This window comes from Pan troglodytes, chromosome 2 (genome assembly GCF_028858775.2).
Source record: "Pan troglodytes isolate AG18354 chromosome 2, NHGRI_mPanTro3-v2.0_pri, whole genome shotgun sequence".
In the NCBI taxonomy this organism is placed as follows: Eukaryota; Metazoa; Chordata; class Mammalia; order Primates; family Hominidae; genus Pan; species Pan troglodytes.
In genome coordinates this window covers 195,751,035-195,776,377 of record NC_086015.1, presented here as the reverse complement: position 1 = coordinate 195,776,377, position 25,343 = coordinate 195,751,035, and the positions used below count along the sequence as shown (strand labels likewise).

At 38.0% G+C, this 25,343-nt stretch overlaps 1 protein-coding gene and 1 long non-coding RNA gene across 2 annotated transcripts in view; one reads left to right on the top strand and one right to left on the bottom strand.

Moving 5' to 3' along the window:
• Positions 1–25,343, top strand: part of FGF12 (fibroblast growth factor 12) — a 585,069-nt gene that overhangs the window by 140,878 nt on the left and 418,848 nt on the right. The window lies entirely within an intron of this gene.
• Positions 14,876–19,653, bottom strand: LOC107970873 (uncharacterized). The gene is made up of 3 exons (XR_001713866.3): positions 19,452–19,653; positions 19,000–19,109; positions 14,876–15,289 (listed from the first exon to the last, which is right to left on the bottom strand). It is a non-coding gene; the product is annotated as an uncharacterized LOC107970873 (long non-coding RNA).

The window sequence follows — 25,343 nt, the reverse complement described above, 5'->3', positions numbered from 1 at the left end:
TTTCCAAGCACTATTTTGGAATGATTTAATTATATTAAGATCAATAACAATAGCTGATTGTATAACTACATTTACTATTTGTCAGGTACTATACTGAGTTCTTTATTTACATTCTTTCATTAAATCATTGGTAACAACCAATGAGATGGATATTATTATGGCCCATATATAGATATGGAAATTGAGGTTTAGAGAAATTAACTTGTGTAAATTTCCAGAGTTCATTAGGTAGCTCATAAGCAGGAATCCAGAGCCTTCATAAGCTCATGAGCAGAAATCCAGTGTAGGGTAATATACTGTCTGCTTCAGTATTTCAGTTGTTCCAGGTCTTCAGTTTTAGGAGATGTGATTTACCTGCTTGTTACTCATGCTTGTCTCATCTGGGTTATATCCCCACCCCCCTGAAAAATCACAAGTGCACAAGAAGCAAAGACTCATAGCTTTTTATTCAGTTTGTGTATGGTGGCTTTCACATGTACACTTGGTTAATTTTTATGTTTAGTAATCATTATAACAATGATTTTTTTCTTTTATGGACTATTCCCCACTTTCCAGTGTCAAGTTATTTTCTTTTGAAAAATTTTTTCAATACAATATTTTCTCTTCATATATTATTACTGCTACTACTGTATGCTTTCTTCACTAGTTCTTAGATATGTTGCTAGATTTCAACTAAATGTATGTAAACACATTCGACTAAGTATAAGTAATCATGGGGTTTCATCGGTGAAGCTAAACTCTTAGACATAATATTACATTGCTATAAATACAGTTATCCCCTTCCCCACCTCCATTCAAGACAATTGACTATTGGCCCCAGTCTTCCACCTATTGTTGTTGTTTTGCTGGTTGTGGGTGTTGAGGGGCTCGGGGAGTTCATGGATGGCAAGATAAGGCTGAGCAGGAAATGTCACGCAACCCCTCCTCAGTAAGTGGGGAGGAAAAAATTGGGTCCTGGAGTCCCCAGAGTTCTACAGGCCCAACCTCCTTGGGTCAAGCTGGTGAGATACCTACCAGCTTGTTAGGTGTCTAGAAGTTTCAGCCAATCACTGAGCCTAGAATCCCTTATGGACATTAGAGTGGGAGCAGGAAACTTGCCACCAGGTTGTGCCAAACCACAACTAAGTGTTGGATATGATCTGTACTGAGATCCCTGAAACTGCTCCCACCCCTCACTCCTGCTTACAGCTGGAAAGAGGCACAAAGATAATTTATTATATATGGTAGAACATATAAAGATTTATAGTTGAAGAGACCTGGGTTATATCCTGTTGCTTCCAAGGTTTTTGTGGAGTCTAAAATAAGACAGTGGTGAGTGCAAGCAGGCAGGAAGCACAGTGTCCAGCATTTACCAGGCACTCCGTAGTGTTGTTTGGACCCGACCTAGAAAGAATTGACTTGGCCTGCAGTTTGTTCCTTAAATATCGAATTCACCTATGCTATTGCCACATTACTTTATTGAAAGCAGGGTAACTTTTTCTCACTTGATGTTGAATGCAGCAGAATAAACCTGTTTCCAGAATGAGAATTTTTTATCTGAAAATAACTGAACCACACCTTGTCTTTAACCAATTCACTGGCTTCAGCAAGGCACCTAGCTAGGGCCTGGCATACACTATTGAAAAGCAGATGTCATATCCCAGAGATGTCTAGAGATGGGGATGACATTCTTTGTGGAGGGGCAGAGTTTTGTTGGCAGCTTTACAGTAATTCATCAACAGAGGAAAAGCAACATTGCATAAAAGCCCAAGAGAAGCTTGAGACCTGAGGAAATGTCTTAGCCAAGCGGAGAGAGCAGATAAAGGAAAAAATCTTAGAAGCTGATCACAAGATAGCCTGAGGATCAGACAATACAGGGCAGCCTGGCACAATCCAGAAAGGTAGGAGACAGGAGTATCAGATTTTGTCTACAAACTCTGGTGATAAGGCCAGGGATGAAGGATAAATAAATACAGAAAATGTGGCTGACATTCTGGTATGCAACTAAAAGAGCCAAACCTCTATGTGAAATCGTCTGAAAGTACCTAGGGCAACAGTAGGCAGCACATTCAATGCAGAGAACCTCAAACTCTGAACCCATCGCAGTCTGCTTCAGGGATGCCTCTGACTTGAGATAAGGCCTCAGTGTATCTCTGGACCTCTCTGGGCCTCTGTTTTCCACAGGGATCGCTAATATACTAGATAAAAATTCTTATAATTATGTTATCATGATTAAAAATAAGACTGCAAATAATATTCTTAATTGGTGCAAATTTACAAGGCCAAAGAAGATCGGCATACAACAAAGAAAACGGCTATGGCTTTTTCATACTTGCAAGTATAGAGTTGTGCCCTCAGGAAATGCCCAGAGATTTCAAGGGTTAACAAAGGTATCAAAGAAACAGTAATTACTAAGGTTAATCTGCCAGTAATTATTCATCTCTTTTGCTCCTTCTGAAACAGAGCATAGGCAATGTCAGAGGAAATAAAGGTGTGGGATGAAGCCAGTTCCACGTCTCTTAAATGGCTCCTTATTGAATTTAGAAATACCCGAATCATTAAACTCCATGATTCCATGGTAGATCAGTTTGATGTTCCTATGTATTTCTAAAGAAGATTATGAGCTCAGATTTTTTTTTAAGTCAGCAGAACCCTATTCTTCACAACAGCTCAGCAGGCTTTGTAAAGCTAGTCAGACTGAATTTTTTTTTCCAGGATTTAAATTAACAGAGAAAAAGATAAAACGATCATTTCAGAAGCAGCCCTTTAAGGCCTATAAAACAAGCTAAATTGAAAGTCAGAGTTAGGAGATAGAGCCTTTGTGAAATATGTCTGTAGAGATAGAAATCCAGTTACTGATGCCTCTCCTAGACACCTGTCTGAGTGTGGAAGCACCAGGGAAACAGGTCAGATGTCAAGACTGTGACGTTGCTCTTCAATTGTAGGTAGGATGAAGTCAGGGGGTCTGAAAGTCACATTTTTTTTTCTGATCCATTTTAGAAAGATTCACATTTAGTATTCTGAAACTCAAAACTGCTTCAGTCTTTTTCTGCTATTATATGTGACTTAATATCCAAGTCTTGAATTTTTGAAACTGTTCTTGTCAATTCAGAAGGGCTGAAAAGTACCACTAAAGCAAATCAAAGATAGGTTCACTCTCACTGCCAAAAGTATTTTTTTAGGACCGGTAACAATATTTTCTCTAGAAAAGGAAGAACATCATATTGTGAAGATGCTTGAAAAGTATAAACTATTTTATGCAATAATATCATTAAACGATTCGCATCGCTCATCTGATATCCTATGTACCTTCAATGTTTTCCACACTACACTAGGCTCCATGGAGAATATAAGAGAGCACGAAGCCAGTGATATTCACCGTTGACCTGCAGAGAAAATAAAGGTGTGTGTTATTTGAGGCAGTGTATAATTAGATAGCACACTGGATATCATTTAGCAATGCATAAAATAAAGATTTGGAAACTGGAGAAATGAATGAGAACTAAGGATGTCTTCATGGAGGAGATGCGATGTGACCTAGCTCTTGAAGAAAGGGGATGGTCTGGAAAGATTGAGGAACAGACAAAATCTCATTTAGGCCAGGCTATATGTGATGAGGGGGAAGGGAAGGAGGAACAAAATGAGCAAATTATAGAGTCAGGAATGAAAAGTGCACAGTGTGCATGTGTGCATGTTTGTGTTGAGGCTAGGGATGTGAGGAAGGGAGACAGAGTGGGGTAGGCCTGGGGAGTACCTGCCGAGAGCTCAGGTGTGGTAGGGCCAAATGAAGCTGAGAAGCTAGGCACGGGCATTTGAACTGCCTCCTTCATCTTCACCTTGATCCTGGTTCATACCCAGACCTTTATATCTGTGTTCATAATGACAGTAAGATAAGGATTTATCTATGTTCATAATGACAGTAAGATAAGGATTTATCTATGTTCATAATGACAGTAAGATAAGGATTTTTTTTCTTTTTTTTTACCAGCTGTGGAAGCATTTCCTGCTCCATTTTCTAATCACCAACCACCAGGACTGAAATCCTACTTAGTTTCAAAGCTATTCAAGTCAGTTTAGCTCCTGACCCTTAGGACTGCTCTCACTTCTTACATGGCATTTGAAGTTTTCTTTTCATTTCTCTTTGTGCTCAACCAGATCTCACAGTGCTTAGTAGCTGGAAGGCTTCATCCTTGTCAAACGTCAGCCCATCCTCTTCATAACTTGCTAAACTGTGTATTAAGGTAGGAAATAGTAATCCAGTAATAACAATGAGTGAACATGATAAAGATACAAACTCTAACTTTCAGTTAGAGTTCCCCTCCTTTATAGGCTAACAACTCCCATTTATATTTATAGTATGTACTTTGGAAGAAGATATGAAATAAAACATAAATTTTTTATGTTAACAGTCTATGGCAGATTTGCTACAATCCTAAAAATAACTTTATAGAGATTCTAAATACACAGCCACAATTATTTTTGAAAGTTTAAAACTATTTTTAAAGCTGCCATAATTTAGTAATTCTGAAATAAAATGCAAAGTGTAATGCAACGGTGAACCAGGTTATCATCTGTACAGTTATATATAGCTGCTTAATATATCAAGAGTTTGGAAAGACTCTACTTTAGTGGGCCTAGAATAATTTTATTTTCCCACAAATAGTCAAGAGTTTGGAAAGACTCTACTTTAGTGGGCCTAGAATAATTTTATTTTCCCACAAATCCTGAACAAATACAAATGTTGCAGAAATACTGTCAAAGAGTAAAACATTGAGTCTATCAGGACATTTGAGTACCCTGAAGAGAGTAAGGAATTCATTGTTTTAAGCATTTTTATATGTATTTATAATCTTTTAGGTAATTAAAGATAATGATATTTTAGAGATAACTGTGCTCAGCACATTGAGTAATTAAGAATTCACCATGCCATGTAGATTTGGATGCAGGAAAAATTTGAATTATAGTGTATTTAGATAAAAAAGCCATCATGCCATTTGGGTTCTAAAGAATGGAAAAATTTGAAGTCCTCTAAAATATTTTCATTTACATTTTAGAAATCTTCAAAGTCAACAAAGAGTGATGGGAGTTGAATATTTCAATGGAAGGAAAGAGAACACTTAACCTCGATTACAGAGAGCATGACAAAGTCAAGAAATTTTAGAATGTCTAAGTGTCCAGAGTTAATATTTTTGACATTTTTGCATGTATTCTTCCTGTATATATATGTGTATATATATACACATATATATACACACATATATATACACACATATATATACACACATATATATAAAATATGTGTGTGTGTGTATGTCTGTGTATATATATATTTTTTTTTTAGAGAGGTGAGGTCTCATCATGTTGCTTAGGCTACAGTCTCAAACTCCTGGGCTCAAGACATCCTCCTGCCTCAGCCTCCCAAAGTTCTGGTATTACAGGCATAAGCCACTGCGCCCGGCTGTATTAAGATGTGTTGAAATATATTTTAACATGCTTTGAGTCTTATAATTCTCTACATACTTTATTTATTTAGTAATAAATTGTGTTTATTGGCCCACATCATTGAAAGTCTTCTATATAATGTTTAATGATAACAATTATCTATGAAACAATGATTTCATAATTAACCATTCCCTTCTCACTGAGTATATTATGTCCAATTTTTCTCTATTATAAAAATAGAACATTTTAATAGACATTTTATGCATATCTGATTATTTCCTTCATCTCAAATTGCTGTTCAAAATGCATGGACATTTTAAGACTTTTCATATGTATTTCAAATAAATCTACTTCAAATTAAATCCTCACAACACGTATTTGTGTCATTTAAAATTCTTTATTGAGGTCGGAAGTGGTGGCTCATGCCTGTAATCCAAGCACTTTGGGAGGCCGAGGTGGGCAGAATGCCTGAGATCAGGAGTTTGAAACCAGCCTGGCCAACATGGTGAAACCCTGTCTCTACTAAAATTATCTGGGCACAGTGGTGCATGCCTGTAATCCCAGCTACTCAGGAGGCTAAGGCAGGAGACTCGCTTGAACCTGGGAGGCGGAGGTTGCAGACAGCTGAGATCGGGCCACTGCACTCCAGCCTGGGTAATAGAATGAGACTCTGTCTCAAAAACAAAACAAAACAAAACAACAACAACAACAAAATCTCTTTATTGAGAAGGATTTTTTGAAAAGCCCCACATGTGGGACATAGACCAATTGCCCTCATCAGACATAAACTATGTGGAGCTATACCTTAGGATCCCAGTATCTACATATTATGACACATTTCCTTAGCAAGCTGCTCCACAGTTCAGCGGTCACTAGATGTTTCCTAAAAAAATTATTGAGTTGGATTTCAGGGAGAGCTTGAAGCAGTTTTCATCTCTAATCATTTTTTAATAAAGGATTTCATAACATTTGTGAAAAAAAATAGAAATGTTGACTCCATGATAAATTCCAGTAGCTTCTTCTAATACTGCACATTGGCTGTCACCTTTGTGGCCAGTGAGATAGCACACAGGAACTTGAATCACTGCATAAGATCTTGCATAAAGTGCCTCAGAAAAATAAGTAAGTATATAAGCAAATAAAGAGTAAGCTACAACGTTGTATGTCTTGGATTTCTAAAAAAAGAAAAAGGAAAGAGCAAGCACTGAATTAAAAGTCAAGAGGACCCTAGTCTTCCTCCCTCCCAGATTGTAAGTTATTTGAGGTCAGGGAGCATGGCATCTGTCATCACCGTTTCTCTCTACTGCGTATGACAATGCCCAGGAAACGGCCCTCATTAAAAGCAGGTTACCTCAATGAATGAGTGAATAGATAAAAGAAATAATGAATGAAGGAATACTGAGCTTGAGGCTCTTAGAAGAATAACATGTGGGGCCAGGTGCAGTGGCTCACACCTGTAATCTGAGCATTTGGGGAGGCCGAGATGGTCGGACCATCTGAGGTCAGGAGTTCAACACCAGCCTGGGCAACATGGAGAAAACTGTCTCCATTGAAAAATACAAAAACTACCTGGGTGTGGTGGCATGCACCTGTAGTCCCAGCTACTCGGGAGGCTGAGGCAGGAAAATCACTTGAATCCCAGAGGCATTGAACCCCGGAGGCAGTGGTTGCAGTGAGCCAAGATCATGCCACTGCACTTGAAACTGGGTGACAGAGGGAGACTTCATCTCAATAATAATGATAATAATAACATGTGGTTTACAGCAACATGGAAACAGTGCTTGTGTGTCCTGAGCTTACCTATCCTCCAGGGGATATTTTCATGGAGATACAGGAAGTGCCTACCCCAACAAATACCTCCACTCTTTGTTCAGGAATATATATGCGCAATTCAGTTTTCACTCTCTTAAATGTATCTTGAGAATGAGTTGTCTGCACAATTTCATCTTTTCTTTGTGTGCGTGTATGTGTGTGTGTGTGTTTTAAGAATTGCTTTTCATAGTGTTGTAATCAAGTCTTGTACCTTGAGAACAGATAGAGATCTTAATTTTCTTTATTGGAAACAGGCTTATTACCAGGGTGCAAGGTAACCTTTTCCCAAATAGGAAAATGTTTCCTCAAAATGAAGACACATCATAGATGGAAATAACATTGAAACCCTGTATTTTAAAGACCATTGTCTATTTCAGAAAAACCTTAATGATGAACATTAGGTACTTGAAAAAGAACTAGTGAAAATCATTAAAAGAAAAGAGAAAAAGAAATGATAAACTTAAAGGAGTGTTGGAATGAAGATTTGGTGATAGACATTTTACAAACCAAGGCAGCGTGGGAGGTCTTCAATTGGTATTTTTAAATGTGAGCAGATGGGCTGAGCATTCTTATAGAAAGTGGATGTGTGTGTCTATGTGGTGAAGATGTAGTTCATGAAGGCTGTTCCTTTGCAGGTGGGAATAATATGAGCTACTCGCTTTGCAATAATAGGAGAACTAAAATCAAATCCGCAAATCATTTTACATATGGTGACCCAGTTCTTATTTTCTCATTAACTGTCCAGGGAGTTGTTTTTTTCTTTTCATTTGATAATTTGAGTGAAAAAGGTAATATTATCAAAAGAAATTTGAATGTCCAGCAAGTAAAGATCAGACACATCATAGCAGAAGAATATCTGTTACTTGGCTCTTAAAGTGCTGGGTGTCTCTGAGGTTAGGTGGGACAAAAATTAAAGACACACTTCCTACTTACAAATCTAATCTGAGAGGCAAAACTGCCATGAAATTAAGGAATAAGAGCAGTTAATAAATAAGTTTTGAATATATGCATTGTTGTTATTGTTGTTGTTTTATCTTAAAAGACAGTAAAGGGTTAAGAATGCAGACTCTGGAGCCACAAGACTTGGGTTTAAATCCTGGCTTTACTAAATATTTCCTAGCTGTGTGACCTTGGGCAAATCACTCAATCTTCCTTTACTCCAGTAAAAAGAAAGGAACAAGGAGAATAATAGTACCTATCGACAGGGAAGTTTAGGAAGACTAAATTAGTTAATATATGTAAAGTGCTTAGAGCAGTGTCTGGCACATTGTGATTGCTACATAAACAAAGTGTTTTTATTTACTATTACTTACTTGGTATTAATTTGATATTACACAGGTAACTAGAGTTTGAAATTATCTTTCAGACAAATGTACCAAAAATATTTTTTTGTTGCCATAGAGAACACGATTATCTTTCATGAAGTGACTGTACAATGTTGCTATTTTAGATACCCTGCCCCCCGCCAACCATAACCCCTTTCACTAGACCTTGCTATCTCCCTGCACCTTTCTTTGGAGCCAAATATTTACCCATAGTTACTGCTTGTCATAAAAAGAGCATTTTCTTTTGTTTTGTTTGAATTGAAGCATCCTTTTAGGGCTTTATCTAACAACTTCACATTAGTATTTTAAGACTTCTTGGATAAATACATGTTTATTCAACCTATAAACTACAACTCAATTCAGGCACCTGCTATTTGCCAATACTATGCATATCATTGCGAGATTAGAAAGATGAGTAAAACAGTTATTATTTAGGAGAGTAAAGTACAGTGGTATTCAGATATTCAAATATATAATGACAAATTATTTTATGAACCTCAATCATATCACTTTAGTCTTAAGGGATCTCTATTTAAGATTCCTAAATTTTAGTGAATTCCTCTATGCCATATGGCAGAGTTTCCTCTTCCTTTGTTCTCTGTCCCAGCTTTTTTCTAAGTCTGTTCTGGTTTCATCTCTCCAACACTGCCAAAATGCACATAGCATTCCAGGTAAAGCTGGCAGGATCATGTTTCCACTTTGTTACATATACCCTTTGTGAGTGTTTTGCTGCTGGAACCGAGTACATACAAAGGGCCAAATATTTAGAAGATAAGCACAATGACTCTCAGAACCATTTGTTCATTTTAAAAAAGATTCTATTTCTTGCACTAAGGACAATATGCTCACAGTTCAAAAGCAGAAAAGTATAGAAAAGAATAAACAAACACAAAATCGTTTATTGTCTCACCACCAGAAAGAGGATGGCTACCATTAGTATTATTTATTTATTTATTTTTTATTACACTTTAAGTTCTGGGATACATGTGCAGAATGTGCAGCTTTGTTACACAGGTATACACGTGCCGTCGTGGTTTGCTGCACCCATTAACCCATCATCTACATTAGGTATTTCTCCTAATGCTATCCCTCCCCTAGTCCCCCACCTGCCAACAGGCCCTGGTGTGTGATGTTCCCTCCCTGTGTCTTGGTGTTCTCATTGTTCAATTCCCACTTATGAGTGAGACGTACAGTGTTTGGTACTCTGTTCTTGTGTTAGTTTGCCAAGAATGATGGTTTCCAGCTTCATCCCATGTCCCTGCAAAGAACATGAACTCATCCTTTTTTATGGCTGCATAGTATTCCATGGTGTCTATGTGCCACATTTTCTTTGTCCAGTCTATCACTGATGGGCATTTGGGTTGGTTCCAAGTCTTTGCTATTGTGAATAGTGCTTCAATAAACATGATGATTTAGTTTTCTACCCTCCCCTGCCACCTAGCAGATTTGGGACTAAACTGTTGTTCTTTCTCTGCCTTTCAAACTTAATATTAAAATATGAGCATTTTTTTCCATACCATTAAATATTCTTAAATAATGTATCTGATGGATTTAATGATCATTTATTTAATCATTCTCTTAGTATAAGGAGAGGCCATAGCATGCAGATAAGACATTGACCTGATTTCCCCTCAGTACCTTTCTAAGACATTACTCTTTACTTTAAGTCACACAATACTTCCTTTTCTTACCTCCTTTTCCAATCAAACTTTCTTCTTAAACATTTCAGTGTTATGGAAAATGTGCAAGATTTAGAGTCAGTTGTTCTAAAACTAGCTTGCGTGGTATTTGGCAAGTTACTTTATCTGACTTACCTTCAGCTCTCTCATCTGTGTGGTTGGGTAACATTCCCTGCCTTTGTTACAACATGGTTGCTGTGCAGATGAAATCATATGGTGAATATGAAATTGTTTTACATATTATAAAGTGAGAGATGGTTCTTTCCCTGTGCTGTACTTTTCTAACCCAAAGGCAACATTCATTATTTTTCTTCTTTTGTAAGCAGAAAAAAAAAGGCTGCATAAATGTGCTGGAAAAGACATCATTCAATTGCCTGACCTCCCAAAGGATTTGTTAATGTTTAACCCCAACTCACCCTTTCCCCTCAGTGACCTGATTTATCTGATGATTTAAAACAAAGGTTATTCGGATGGTGAAATTACAATTCTAAAATTTTCATCGCAAGTAAAAAATCTATTGATGAAAGAAAACCTTAGTTATTTTTTTCAAGTACCTTTTTCATACTTATCATAGAATATAACCTTATAGTAGTAACGATATCAACATAATAATTACAATGTATTAAGTATTCATAAAGTGGCAGCTAGGTGCTACATATATCAGTTTAAAGCTTCTCAACACCCTACAGATTATTTGTTGGGGTGAAAAGTTTATCAATAGGCCAGAGTCATTTAGAGAAGAGATCCAGAGTAGATCTTTAAAAAAAATCAGTCTGAATTAGAAAGAAACTAGGCTTAAGAGGGACCAAAACCTAAATGCAAAAAAAAAGCAACCCTAATGGCTAAGTGGTACCAAGAGAAGGAAAAGGAAAAACAAAGAAAGGACTTCAATATGGAAGCCCTAGTGGGAGGCAGAGAACAGGAGACTTTCCTCCTCCTCCTCCTCTTCCTCCTCTTTCTTCTCCTCCTCCTCCTCTTCCTCCTCCATGGTGCTGTGTTAGCCCTTCTTCCACTGCACTGTGGCTATTAGCGAAGTTAATGTCCTTTATTCCAAACTGAAGTACATTAGGACAGGGCCAATGCCAATGCTTTGATCACCATTTTTACTTGATTTTTTATAGCTCTATTGAGGTTAATTGACAGATTACAACAAACTGTGCACAATTAAAATGTACAATTTGACACATTTTGACATGAAACTATTACCATGATAAAATTAATGAATATAACAATTGCATCCCCGGAGTTTCATTGTACATGTTTGAACTCTTTCTCTCTTTGCCTCCTCTCCATCCTTAGGCAATCACTACCTGTTTTCCATCATAATTGATTAGCTTGTCTCTTCTAGGCTTACTTCACTCTATGTAATTATTTGAGATTTTAAAGCATGTTATATATAATAATAGTTCACCTCTTGTTATTGCTTAGTTGTATTCCATTGTATGGATATACCATAGTCTGTTTATCAATTTATCTGTTCATGGATGTGTACATTATCCATTATTGCATAAAAGATTATCCCAAAACTCAGTGGCTTAAAATAACTATTCATTATCTCACAGTTTCTGTGGGCCAGACATTTGGGAGTGGCTTAGCTGGGTGGCTCTGGTTCAGGGTCTCTCATGAGATTGCTGTTAAGCAGTTGACCACTTCTGCATGTGCAGTTACCTGAAAGTTTGACTGGGCTGGAGGAGTCACTTCCAAAGATGCATTTTTATCTACTGTCTCAATTATTGTACCTAGTACACAGTAGTATTCAACGAATATGTGTTGCTAGAGTAGGTTAAGCTTTGATTATGGAGGTTCTTAAATTTTAGGCTAAGCATTTGAACATTTGCCCTCATCCTCCCTAAGCAATGGAGAATCATTGCAGGGGTTTGAATGGGGAATGCTATGATAACCTATGTTTTGGAAGTCTGGTTTCATTGACAGGAGGTGGCCCATTTTTGAGTAGGACGACATGAACTATCCAATTGTGCAGTGCTACTCAGAGATTCAGAGGTTTATTTTCTTGATTTGATCTTTAAGCAAAAGTTAATATGGTAAAGGGTCAGAAGCATAGCCCCTCCTGCAGAGCAGACATAGTGGATTTTCATGAGGCTCCAACTACACTTTTTAAAAATTCTTACATCTTAAAGACATGCTAAGAATTGAGGCTTCATTATATAGCAGGCTTTACAGATCTGCTAATAATTGCTGTATGGTACAGATAGGACATTTTTCTCCTCTGAGGCTTTGTTTCTCCATATCCAAAATAAACAATATTGACTAGCTAACTTCTGCACTCCTTTTAAGTTTTAGGATATGTACTATGAGAAGTAGATTATTAATTGCAGAAAAGTCAGTAAAATACAAGAGTCCTGTATGTCATCCCTTCCCAAAGCAGCATCTAGCTTTATAGCTCAACGATAATGTTTAATCTGGACAGGAAAGACACTATACTTCACTCCCATGATCCTCTGCTAGGGAATGGCTGGCCAGAGGCCCTTGCTTCAAGGGCACCTTAGGGTACGAGAGGCTGGGAAAGGAGAAAAGTGGGTTAAACCTATTATTGAACTTTTGTTCCTAACTTAAATGAAGACTAAATGACACTTGCTGAACATGTAAGAGGAAGGGCATGGATAAGATGGCAATTAAATGTTGCTGACACACCAGCAGTGTTGACATTTTAAAACTCAGACCGCTTTTGAAATGTCTTCTTGCTCTGTTTGTTTCTTATACCCAAATTTGGTTGGGTTTTATTTTTTCTAATGAGTATCGTAAAATAGGTATTATGTTAGTCAGGGGTCTCTGGAGAATTGGAATCAATAGGAGATTGTTTTTAATTTATTTATTATAAGAAATTGGCTCATGTGATTATTGAGGCTGGTCCAGTGTCTGCAGAGCCAGTGTCCCAGTTTAAGTCGGAAGGCTAGTAGGCTGCTGTAGAACCAGGAAGAGTTGATGCTCCAGTTCAAAGGCCTTCAGGTAGGAATTTCTGTCTTAATCAGGGGAGAGTTAACTTTTTGTTCTACTCAGGCCTTCAACTGATTGGATGAGGCCCACCCACCATTACAGAGGTCAATTTGCTTTACTCACTCTACTGATTTAAATGTTAATCTCATCCAAAAACAACGTTGCAGGAATACTTAGAATAATATTTGAACATATATCTGGACACTCTTTGGCTGGTCAAGTTGACACATAAAATTGACCATCACGGGTATATTGACTATCCTTTTTTTTTTAAGCTCCGCAAGGCACCAACCATCCCCTTTCCAAGATTATTTTTAAGGCCAGTTCAGAAGTAGTTTCCATAAGCACTGAGAACCCCTATCCTATAGGAAGAGAACAACTTTCCAAAATAACCTTTCCTAGTTCTGACCACTGAATATAGAATGAGACTCTTTAGTATAAAGTTTTGCTCATTACTTCTGTCCTTTGCTTTCCCAAGTATATAAGAAAATATCTTTTCCGAATGCCATTTCTTCATTCCTAGAGTCATGTCATCACCCTTCTTCCCTCATTTTCTCTCTCCCTTTTTCTAACATTTACTAAATATTTATTTTATATAAAGTAATTCTAACGGTTGGAAAAACTATGAGGATGACCATGAAATGGCTCCTATTTCTCATTGTAGGCTTTTAAAATCACATTGCCATTGTGATGACAGTGAGTCCCCTGCATTTTAAATTGTACATAAAAACAGAATTGTTGGTGTAAATTGTGAATGGGTCACTGTGTGCTTTATAGCTCTGATTAAAATAGTGTAGTATGTAATTTCTAAAAATAGTCTAAGGGGTAAACTTTTAGCATTGTTACTGTGTATTTGGCCCCAATGAGTGGTATTTATCTGTGCATAAAACTGTGCATATTTAAGTCCTTGGGTTTAAATTAAAGGGCTAAAATACTATACATGCCACCTTTGCATTCCTTTGAGTTTTGTTTGTTTTGTTCTGTTTGTGTCACTACAAAACTTATGTTGCCCTTATATAGCACATTTTTCCTTATTGTGTCCTTTTGATTAATTTTAATGACCATTTGTTCTCTTTTAAATCACCTGCCTGCTCATCAGTATCATTAAAGGACAAAAGGTAAATGGAGCTTGACCCTGTGCATGATCATGTGAATTTTCCCCTTGCTACAAGAGTTCTTCAAATGGGCCCAAGGAAGATCAACTGGGCGCTCAAGGAATAAATCATTAAATGCTAAATAATCATTTGGAGGAGGCTGTCAGTTTTATGTTCCTGGAGGATGGAAGAAGTGAAAGAGCTCATTTTCTTCAATTAAGTCTCTTTCGAGAAGAAATAAAAAACAAAGAGGAAGGAAAACAGAAGTTGTGTTTATTAAAAGCTTCCATCCAGGATCTGGATTACTATGAGAAGGTTCGTGATGGGTCCTAGTTTCCTAAGCCTCAATATTCTGATTTATTCATTGTTCACTAAATTGTCCATTGTATACTAGGCACTGTGGATAAGTCAGAGATGTATGAGGATTGCTAAGACTCGTATATTACAACTAAAATTAAAAAAAAAAAAAAAACCAGCAATAGTGCTAAGGACCACTATATGGACCCTCAGAAAGTTCCCAGGAGGGGCAAAGACTCCTAAGCTCTGGGAAGACCGCTAGGAGGCATGGGCATTGTGAGATCGAGATCGATTGAACACCCAGATTGCTGCTGGGGCTGCTGCTGAGGAAGCTGGTGATGTGGCTTTGAGTGGGGAAGAAGCAGCTGCTCGGAAGTTGCTCGCGTTGCTGCTTTGGTGTTTGAGGAGCAAGTGCAGGATCTTGCAAAAGCTAAATTGCTGCCCTGCCCTGGGGGAGCAACCTTGACACAGGACAGATTCAAAAGCACAGTCTGACAGATTTATTTTAAGAAGGCCCGAGAACCCTATCAAGATGTTATCTTCTAATAAGTTGGATACTGAAAGCTTTTGCTTTCTCGGATGGAAAGTCTGGACCCGGGCAGTGGGTCCCGTCCGCCCCGTGGCACCTTCTGCCTGTTGATGCCGCGCTGCTCGCGCGCTCCGTCGCTCTGGCAGCGATCCCGGTACTGCATGAGTCAGTTTTGCGCTGAACCTCGGCATAATGGAGGAAGGTGCTATTTTAGGATAACAGGCATATGATCAGGGTTTTTTTGTTTTGGTTTGGTTTTTTTGTTTGTTTGTTTTTTAGGGGGCAGATTTCACAGACCGCGATGTTTGCAGAAAGAGCGATCCTCCAGAATTCCTCCCTTTCTGCTAGAGCTCAGAAAACGATTTCACGAAGTCATTGTTGCCTTTCCAGGAGAAAAGGTTTCACATTTGACATTGACAGTCCGTTAACTGTGTTAACAGCAGTAATTGCTTTAGAGCAGTTTAATGGAAGATGTTTATGTGTGGCTAATAAGGTTTGTTTTTCCCCCCAACACCAATGTAGAAATGAAAGCAGAGAGGAATTGGAAAGGTGTGGAGAAGCTCTGAAGAATCAGAAGGTTAATGGAATCACGCAACCCTAAATGATTCCACGCAAACCCGTCTGTTTCCCCTCCCTTTTCCATTACTACGTCATTTACTTTCCTAGCCTTGCTAGGACGGATGCCAGAAAGCGAGCTTCCAGCTTAGAATAGTTATTAAAAAGGGATGTGCTAAGGTTATAATCTTATTTTTTATTTAGTTTTATTTTTTCTTATACATATTATTACTGTTACAGTGAACTTTTTTGGTAATAAGCCAAAATCAATAAAAATATTTTATGAAAAGATAAAACAATGTATGGATGTGTGTGTGTGTGTGTTGATTTCCAGGATTGTGAAGTTTGGGGATCTGCATACTACTAGATGTGCTGTAGACAATATGGTGCTATGAATACAGCAGATGTTATTCTTATGTCCACATGATGTACACTCTGGTATGTTTTCTGTTTCATAAATCCAGCTAACCAAATTTGGGGAAACTTCCAGACTCAGTCCTTAATTAGGCTGAGAGATCAAAGGTGACCATGATGAAATCCCCACCTCCAGACACATCATAAACCTTTATCTTTTATAGTGTTTGTGCCAGCCTGTCTCTTTTTTTCTCTTTGGCAATATCATTAATCACATATTTGGACTACCAGATTTGCATGTTTTTCCCCAAGTATTTATCTATAACTAAAATCTTTTTTTGATAAGTTTAACATACATATGCCTAAATGTCTGCTGGAGCTCTCTACTTGGATTTCCATAGGCAACTCAAATTCAGTATGTTGAAATCCAAACCACCTATGGCCCTCCCCCCCATCGAAAACAAAAGCAAACAAACACAGCTAGCCTGATGCTTGTATTACATCCCTGTCTTGGTATATGGCACCTCTGTCTTCCTCCTTGCTCAAGCCTGGACCTTGCTAATCATATTCTGTCCTCTTTTCTTTTTTCTTCATCCTAACTATTCACTCATTTATTAAAACCTATAGATTCTGGTTCTTACTTGCCTTTGGAACTTCTGCCTCCTTGCAGTCATCACTGGCACTTTTACGGCACTGGCTCAGTGTAGGGCCTTATCTTTTCTCTTCCAAAAATTGTCATAGCAGCGCTAGTATCCTCACATCCTTAGTCCTGTTCTTCCCCAATCATTGTTTTATACACATATTTCTAAAGCATAAATGTGAGTCGTGTTTTCCCTATTGCAACCTTCCAGTAATTCCCTGTTATCATTAGGATAAAGTCCAAACTTATTTGCATGGCACATGTGTTTCTCAATAAAGAAAGTGTAAGATCTGGAATCAGACAGATCTGAGTTCAAATCCTCATTCTGCAACTTACCAGTTGTGTGACTATGACTAACTTCTCTATATCTCAATTTCCTCTTCCGTAAAATGAGAATAATTTGGTGGCTACCTGTGATAAATCTTACTTCAGTTCCCCAATACCTGCTTCTCCTCTAATTTTGGACATTATCTTTCCCTGGCCTTTGAAGTTAGGTGTGTACAAATGACTTGCTTGGCAAAAGAAATGTAAGCACAATAGCTATATGTCACTTCTGTGTATAAATATTCAATTACTGGTACTGAATTCTCCAGACGTTCCTTTGCTGAATGTGAAAACATGGGAATACGAGGGTTCCACAGAAATTAAGGAGATAGAATGCTGAGGCTACACACAGACGACAACTGTCCTGAGGAATGACTCAAATCCACAGCAGACTATGTGTGGATGAGACATAAACATTCATTAGATGAAGCAACTGATATTTGAGGGTTGTTTGTTACCTCAGCACAGCTTAACCTACACTGACATTCTACCACAAAGGCTGTTATGAGAAATTATATAATATACAAAGGCATATGCTATGATGCTTGGCCCCAAAGCAAGTGTTCACATAATGATTATCTTTGCAGACAATGTTTTTTGTCTACCTTTCATCGCTGTGCTTTATCCAAGGCACTTAACCAGTTGGTTTCACATTTTAGCATCTTTAGACATGGCGATTATTCCGCATGTACTGTTTTCTCCTATTTTGCTCAGCTAATAACATTTATTCAACTTTGGAGAACCAACGTAAGTGTGCCCTTCATAAGTTGGTCTTTTATGAAGGACACCCTTAAGTTGGTTCTCGAAGGTTGAATAAATGTTATCTCATACCTGAGTCTACCCATAGCCTAGAGTGGTCACGTGGGCTCTATGCTCATGTATGCAAAGGATCTCTCCTTACTGCTTGAACACTACCTCACAGTGATAACGTTATGTATCTGTCTCTCCTACTGGGTTATGGATTTCCTGGCAGAAGGACTCTGTCTTGCCCATCTCTATAGTCTCAGGATTTATTAAATATCCACAATAGGCAGATATTTAATAAAATGTAAAAATTAACAAAAACACTCTCAAAACTAATGAGGGAGATAAGATAGCTGATTCCACTATAATATGACAAGTAATTGGCAGAAAATATGAATGCTTTCATTTCTCTGAAGCCTCACTGTTCATTTCCTCTTAGACCAAGAACGCTTTTGACTGTGACCATTGGCTGGTCTAACTTTCTTATTTTACACATGAGGAGACAACCCAAGGAGAGGATACAGCAAAATGCTGTCAGATTTTGGAGCAGAGATCAGATATTATTGCTCCATAGCAACTAAACACACGGAAGGGTAGGAGTCCATAATGTGTACATGCATGAGCTCCCCACTGGCAGGAGGAAGTACAGTCACAAGAGCACTACAGTGGGTTGAATGGTGGCCTTAAAAGATTTCCCCGTGTCTTAAGCCCTGGTAACTGTATACGTGATCTTATCTGGAAAAGGGATCTTTGCAGATGTAGTTCTGCAGATGAAATCAATCCAAATTATCTAGGTGGACCCTAAATCCAATGACAAGTGTCCTTATAAGAAACACACGCAAAGGGCGGGGCATGGTGCTCACACCTGTAATCTCAGAACTTTGGGAGGCCCAGGCAGGCAGATCGCCTGAGGTCAGGAGTTCAAGACCAGCCTGGCCAACATGGTGAAACCCCATCTCTACTAAATATACAAAAATTAGCCAGCCATGATGGCTGGTGCCTGTAATCCCAGCTACTCGGGAGGCTGAGGCAGGAGAATCACTTGCACCTAGGAGGGGGAAGTTGCAGTGAGCCAAGATCGCGCCACTGCACTCCAGCCTGGACGACAAGAGCAAAACTCCGAAAAAAAGAAAGAAAGAAAGAAAGAAAGAAAGAAAGAGACACATGGAGAAGACCATGTAAAAATGGAGGCAGAGATTGGAGTTATGCACCACAAGCCAAGGAAGGCCTGGCATTAACAGAAGCTAAAAAGTCAAGAGAGGATTCTCACCTAGAGCTTTTGAAAGGAGCACAGCCCTGTGGACACCTTGATTTTGGACTTCAGACCTCCAGAAGAGTTGTTTTAAGCCCCCAAGTCTGTAGTGGGTTTTTAAAGCCGCCCTAGAAAATGAATGCAAGCACCATTTGGAGGATACATGCTTTTCCCCGCCAGGCATATTTCTCTCCAGTTAAGCTTTCTATAATAATCTCTAAGAAAATTTTTAGCCTTTGTTACTTAAAAAAAGAAAGCCCTTTCCCTTTCCTTATCTTTTCCCTTTTTTTTCTCCAACTTCGGTGAGGAATAACTTACAGCCCCAACCCCTTAAAAAATTCCCAGTTCTATTAAAAAAGCCTTAGATTTTTTCCCCACTAAAGTTGAAGGTAGAGTATTCCTGTTCATATTATATTTCCCCAGATCATATCCTAAAAGAAACAATGACAAAGTTTTGATCTTTGTCTCACCTTTGAGCCTCTGAGGTGCTTCTAGTACCTGGAGTAAAACTTCCATCTTTATCCTCCACACAAAGCATGATCCTTTTCCTGTTGACTTCTCGGAGTGGTGGTAGACGAGAGAAAGTATCTGTGGGAGTTTTGTAAAGTGTGAGGTGCTGTGTGGAGATAATGTTACTAGCATTACAGCTGCTGACTAATATGTATGAACTCAACAGAGAATAGACGGAATCTGAGAATTCAGTGCATAGCACCCTCTAGGCCGCCGGCTCCTGCTGCTTGTACCCTATACTTTGCTGCCATCGTGTGGCCTTTCTGGTAGTTGTTAGTGTTGTTGGTTCTTATATTTAATAGTTTTAGCCATAAATTTTATAATTATAAATTTTCAGGGTAAAAAGTAATTTTTATTTTAGAAAAATACTGGTCATACAACTGTGAAATTGCTCAGTGTCTATGTTCTTGTTTGAGGGAAACTAGGAGATGGTTTGGAAATACCATTTGAAATATTATGACGGACAAATCTAGAGATTAAAAGACTGGGATGGGCCAAAGAGACAACAGACAGTGTTGTAGACTTTAGAGAAACAAAAGCATGTGCCCTATCCAGGGGCATCCATAAAATACAGTTATTTGAATTCTAACATTTCCTGCAAATTTTCCCAGGCTCTCCACAGGTAGTCTCCAAGTCTTTTTAGCTTCTTTTCTCCAATATCTCTTTCATTTATTCTATACTCTCCAGCCTTATGGCTATTGTGTATTTGTGGCCTTTGTTTCTTTCTGTCTGGATCATTTTAATACCTGGTCTTCCTATCTCCATGATCTCTTATTTTTCTTTTATCTTGCACATGCTGCTTGAATGATTTTCATGAAGCACTATAGAAAGAGTACAGAGCAGTGATTCAGAGTGAAGTCTGAGGCCAGATTCCTTGAGTCTGAAACTGAGATCCCTCAATTTGGCTCTAACTAGTAGAGCGATTTGGTAACCGGAGGCAAGTTACTTAAATGCTCTTTATTTCAGTTTCCTTACCTATGAAATATGATACTACTAATGCCTGCTTCATATGCAGTCATGCCTCTCTCTTGCTTTTTTGAGACGGAGCTTCGTTCTTGTTGCCCAGGCTGGAGTGCAATGGCGCAATCTCGGCTCACCGCAACCTCTGCTTCCCGGATTCAGGTGATTCTCCTGCCTCAGCCTCCCGAGTAGCTGGGTTTACAGGCATGTGCTACCATGCTCGGCTAATTTTGTATTTTCAGTAGAGACAGTGTTTCTCCATGTTGATCAGGCTGGTCTGGAACTCCTGACCTCAGGTGATCTGCCTGCCTCAGCCTCCCAAAGTGCTGGGATTACAGGCGTGAGCCACCATGCTCTCTTGTGCTCCCGGCCCAGTCATGCGTCTCTTAATGACAGGGATATGTTCTGAGAAATTCATTGTTAGGTAGTTTTGTCTTTGTGTGAAAATTGTGGGGCATACTAACACAAACCTAGATCATATAGCCTACTATACAACTAGGCTGTAGTGTATAGCCCACTATACAATAGGCTGTATGCTGTTGCCTGCTATTCAACTAAGCTGTATGGTATAGCCTATGGCTCCTAGGCTACAAAAACCTATACAGCATGTTACTGGGCTGAATACTACAGACAACTGTATTTGTGTATCTAAACATATGTAAACAAAGAAAAGATACAGTAAAAATATGGTATTATAATCTTATAGGACCACTGTACTATTATGCAGTCCATTGTTGACTGAAACATTGTTACGCCATGTGTAACTTTATTTCTGACACAGATAAAATGAGCAAATTCACATCAGTGCCTATAATTTAGTGTTCAACTAATATTTGCTATTATTAGCACTCTGATAGAATGCAAATTATTTCGAATGCAAGAATTTGATTTGTCTTAGCATCTTCAACTTCACCTATCACTTTTAAGTTGTAGTAATTTGATAAGATTTTTAAACATATAGGTGAAGGAACACTAAGCTTTAAGCCAGTTTATTTCTTGGAACTCTCATTATATTACCGAAATATGCTTAAAGTCATCTCATGAGTTGTCTATGCATTAATCAGAGAATTTTCAAACTTGCTAAATTTTTAGTTAATAAACAGTGATTAATATTTATTGAGCATTCACCAAGTGAAAAAGCTCTGTTCAAAATGTTTTATGTAGATAACCTCATTTAATACACACAATAGTTTTGAGATCAGTAGTAATGTCAGCATTCCTATTTTATGTAGAGGAAACGAAGGTGTGGGAAAGTCCCACAGCCAGTAAATGGAGAGTAGATTAGAACCAATGCAATTTGTCTCAAGAGCTTACATTCTTAAGGGAATTCTGTGCTATAAATACATTCTCCTCTAATCTTTCATTTCAGTCCTGAGATGCTGTTTCTGAATACCAAAACACAGAAACATTTTAAAAATTCCAAACCCAGTGGAATGCAGAATGTCAAGCTCATTGCTGCACTGAAGCTACATCAACTTGCTATAGCCCGTTTTGGGAACAGTGCTCCATGTGATCATCAACTGTGATCACTGGTTTCTGTTGCACTTGGATTTCTTTAAGTGTGCAGATGGTGTGGAGACCCCAAAGACCAAGTATTTTAAAGCTTGTACAATAGGAAAGACAATGATTCAATTCCAAAAGCAATTCATTAGACATATCACATATCACCTGCTGCCTTAAATGCTGGCTTGTGTTGGAAAGTCTTCCTGAGAATACTGTCCCCGAAGCATAAAGTGGACATGAAAAAATGTAATCCCTGAGGTAAGTGGAGCATCTGGAACTTCTAGATGTTCCAATAAGACTACACATGGTCGGCCGGGCGCAGTGGCTCACTCCTGTAATCCCAGCACTTTGGGAAGCTGAGGCAGGCAGATCACCCGAGGTCAGGAGTTCAAGACCAGCCTGCTCAACATGGAGAAACCCCGTCTCTACTAAAAATACACAAATTAGCAGGGCATGGTGGCGGGCGCCTGTAATCCCAGCTACTCAGAAGGCTGAGGCAGGAGAATCACTTGAACCCAGGAGGTGGAGATTGCAGTGAGCTGAGATCGCGCCACTGCACTCCAGCCTGGGCTACAGAGGGAGACTGTGTCTCAGAAACAAACAAACAAACAAAAACAAAAACAAAAAACAAACAAAAAAACAAAAAACTACACATGGTCTAATTTTAAGCCTTGGTGCCTCCTAATATATGGACAGGTTGAACACTGAAAAATGTAGGCATACCAAATGGTAATCATCCATTGATAATAATAGCACATACTTATGTCTTGCAATACACTTTTCTTAGGCTTGATTTGAATTAATGAATTTAATCCTCATAAGAAGTCTATGATATAGGTATTCTTGTCATCTGTATTTTCTCCGATTGGAGAACTGACAGAGAGGTTAGGATTTCAAATCAGGCAATCTGGATCCAAAGTTCAAGCTTTAACTACTAAGGAATACTACTTATCATTGTGTTTATCTATTGATAATAGCAGAGTTAAATATCATTTTATTAATTATGTAGAATTTCTCTCTTTGTTTCAGGACACTAATGATACATCTTTGCTGACAAAGCACTATGTAATCTTGTTCATACTTTTAAACTTGTCAGCTGCTAATGAAAATGCCATTCTCAAATATTATCCTTCCTCATTGGATTTAGCTTGATTTTTTTCCTCTTTAGGGAGTACAATTGAAACTACTCTGGCTCTCCTCAGTCTCCAGTATTAAATCATTGGCAGCAGCTGGTAACAAACCTGGAGGAGGATGGGATTGTGTGTGCAAGTCTTCATTGTTTGAGCAAGTGGTGAATGTGTGAGTTGTGAGCTTGGGGGCATAAAGAGCCTGGTGAAACATCTGCACCCAGAACCATTAAATCTTGGGATATGAGAGATATTAAAGATTGGATTGTCTAGCCATTCATCAAATGCTTAAAATTTGTGTCTATTTACCTGTTTTCAGTTTATACAACTTTTTAATAATATTCCATTAATCTTGGATAGATCTAACTTTGTTATTTTGAACTGAAATTGCTTTACTTTTAACTTCAACGGTAGGTCCCAGTTCTAAAGCTCTCAAAATCACATAAAAAAGTCTAATCTTCTTTCATGGCATATAAAAGCCACTTATACGTCCAGTATGAGTCTTCTCAAGATCCTTGGAGTCTTTCTCTGATAGCACTTTGAGTGTCCTTATTACCCCGGTCATACTCATGTGGCAAACAATGTGTCTAAGAGTATGTAAACCGAACAGTGTTGGTTTCAGTATGGGAAATCCGTGTGAATGCTTGATAGAGAATGTTCAGGATGAACAATGACAGTGTGAATAAGAGAGATAATTGTTTGCAAGAGAAGCTTAGTGGATGAAACATAGCTTCTCTCATAGCACAGTGAAACATTGCGCCACTGCACTCCAGCCTGGGCAAAAGAGAGACTCTGTCTCAAAAAAAAAAAAAAAAAAAAAAAAAGTCTCAGAGGCAGGGTTAGTATCGCCCAGAATTTATCTTCTGTACCCGAATTTCCATACTAGTTGCCATAATGAAGAGTATACCTATTTACTGATTACAAATATGTTTTATTGAAGATAATATAAATTCACAGCAAGTATTTGTCCCATGGCGACAAAATGGCCTATATAATTTTTTTATTTATTAATAAGAGCTGTATCTAGTACAATTCTACTTCATTGTGGGTTTTTTATTTCAATCAAATTTTGAACTTTACTGAAGAAATCCCTTCATGTTTTTCTTATTATTTACTTCATGCATTTATGAAGTAAAAATACATGCATTCTTTGTGTTTCTATTGTCTAATTAAAAATTTAAATGCAATAAAATGCAGAAAGTTTAAATGTGTAATTTATTGAGTTTGTTAAATTAACCTGTATAACCAACACATTCATCAAGACATACAACATTTCACTTGGGAAACTTTCTTCACATCCCTTCCAGTCAGTCTCTTCCCCATCCACCCACAACCAATTATCTAATTTTTCTCATCATAGAATTGTTTGGCCTAATCTTGAATTGCATGTAAATGAATTTTTTCAGTCTATACTATTTTGAAACTTCTTCCTAAACAAAATTTCTGAGATCCATCATGTTGTTGTGTATCACTAGTTAATTATTTAAAATTGCTGAGTATAAGGTATATTGTGTAAATATTCCATGGTGTATTTATTTGTTTTTATTTTGGTAGACATTTGAATTATTTTCAGTTTTTTACTAACTTGCATAAAGCTTCTGGAAATATTCATGTACAAGTCTTTTTTTTTCTTTCTTTTTTTCTTTATTATTATTATTATTATTATTTTGCCATGTTTTAACTTCTCTTGTGTAAAAACCCAGGAGAAGAAGTACGGGGTCATAGTGTAAGCTCTTGTTTAACTTTATAATGAACTGGGAAACAAATTTGCAAACAATCTGATACTATTTTAAGTGACATTTCTAGAAGCATTATTTTCTAATCGTTTGTAACATAGTACACTCCCAATGTATGAGAGTTGCAGTTGGTCCGTACCCTCACAAATAAATAGTATTTTCCAGGAAGGGTGGCTCACGCCTGTAATCCCAGCACTTTGGGAGGCCAAGGCGGGCAGATCACAAGTTCAGGAGATCGAGACTATCCTGGCTAACACGGTGAAACCCCGTCTCTACTAAAAATATAAAAAATTAGCTGGGCGTGGTGGCGGGTGCCTGTAGTCCCAGCTACTCAGAAGGCTGAGGCAGGAGAATCGCTTGAACCCAGGAGGTGGAGGTTACAGTGGGCTGAGATTGCACCACTGCACTCCAGCCTGGGTGAAAGAGCGAGACTCTGTCTCAAAAAAAAAGAAAAAAAAAGAAAAGTGAAGTTTCTCACCATCATTTTAATTTTCATTTCGCTGAAGACTAATGATGTTGATAACTT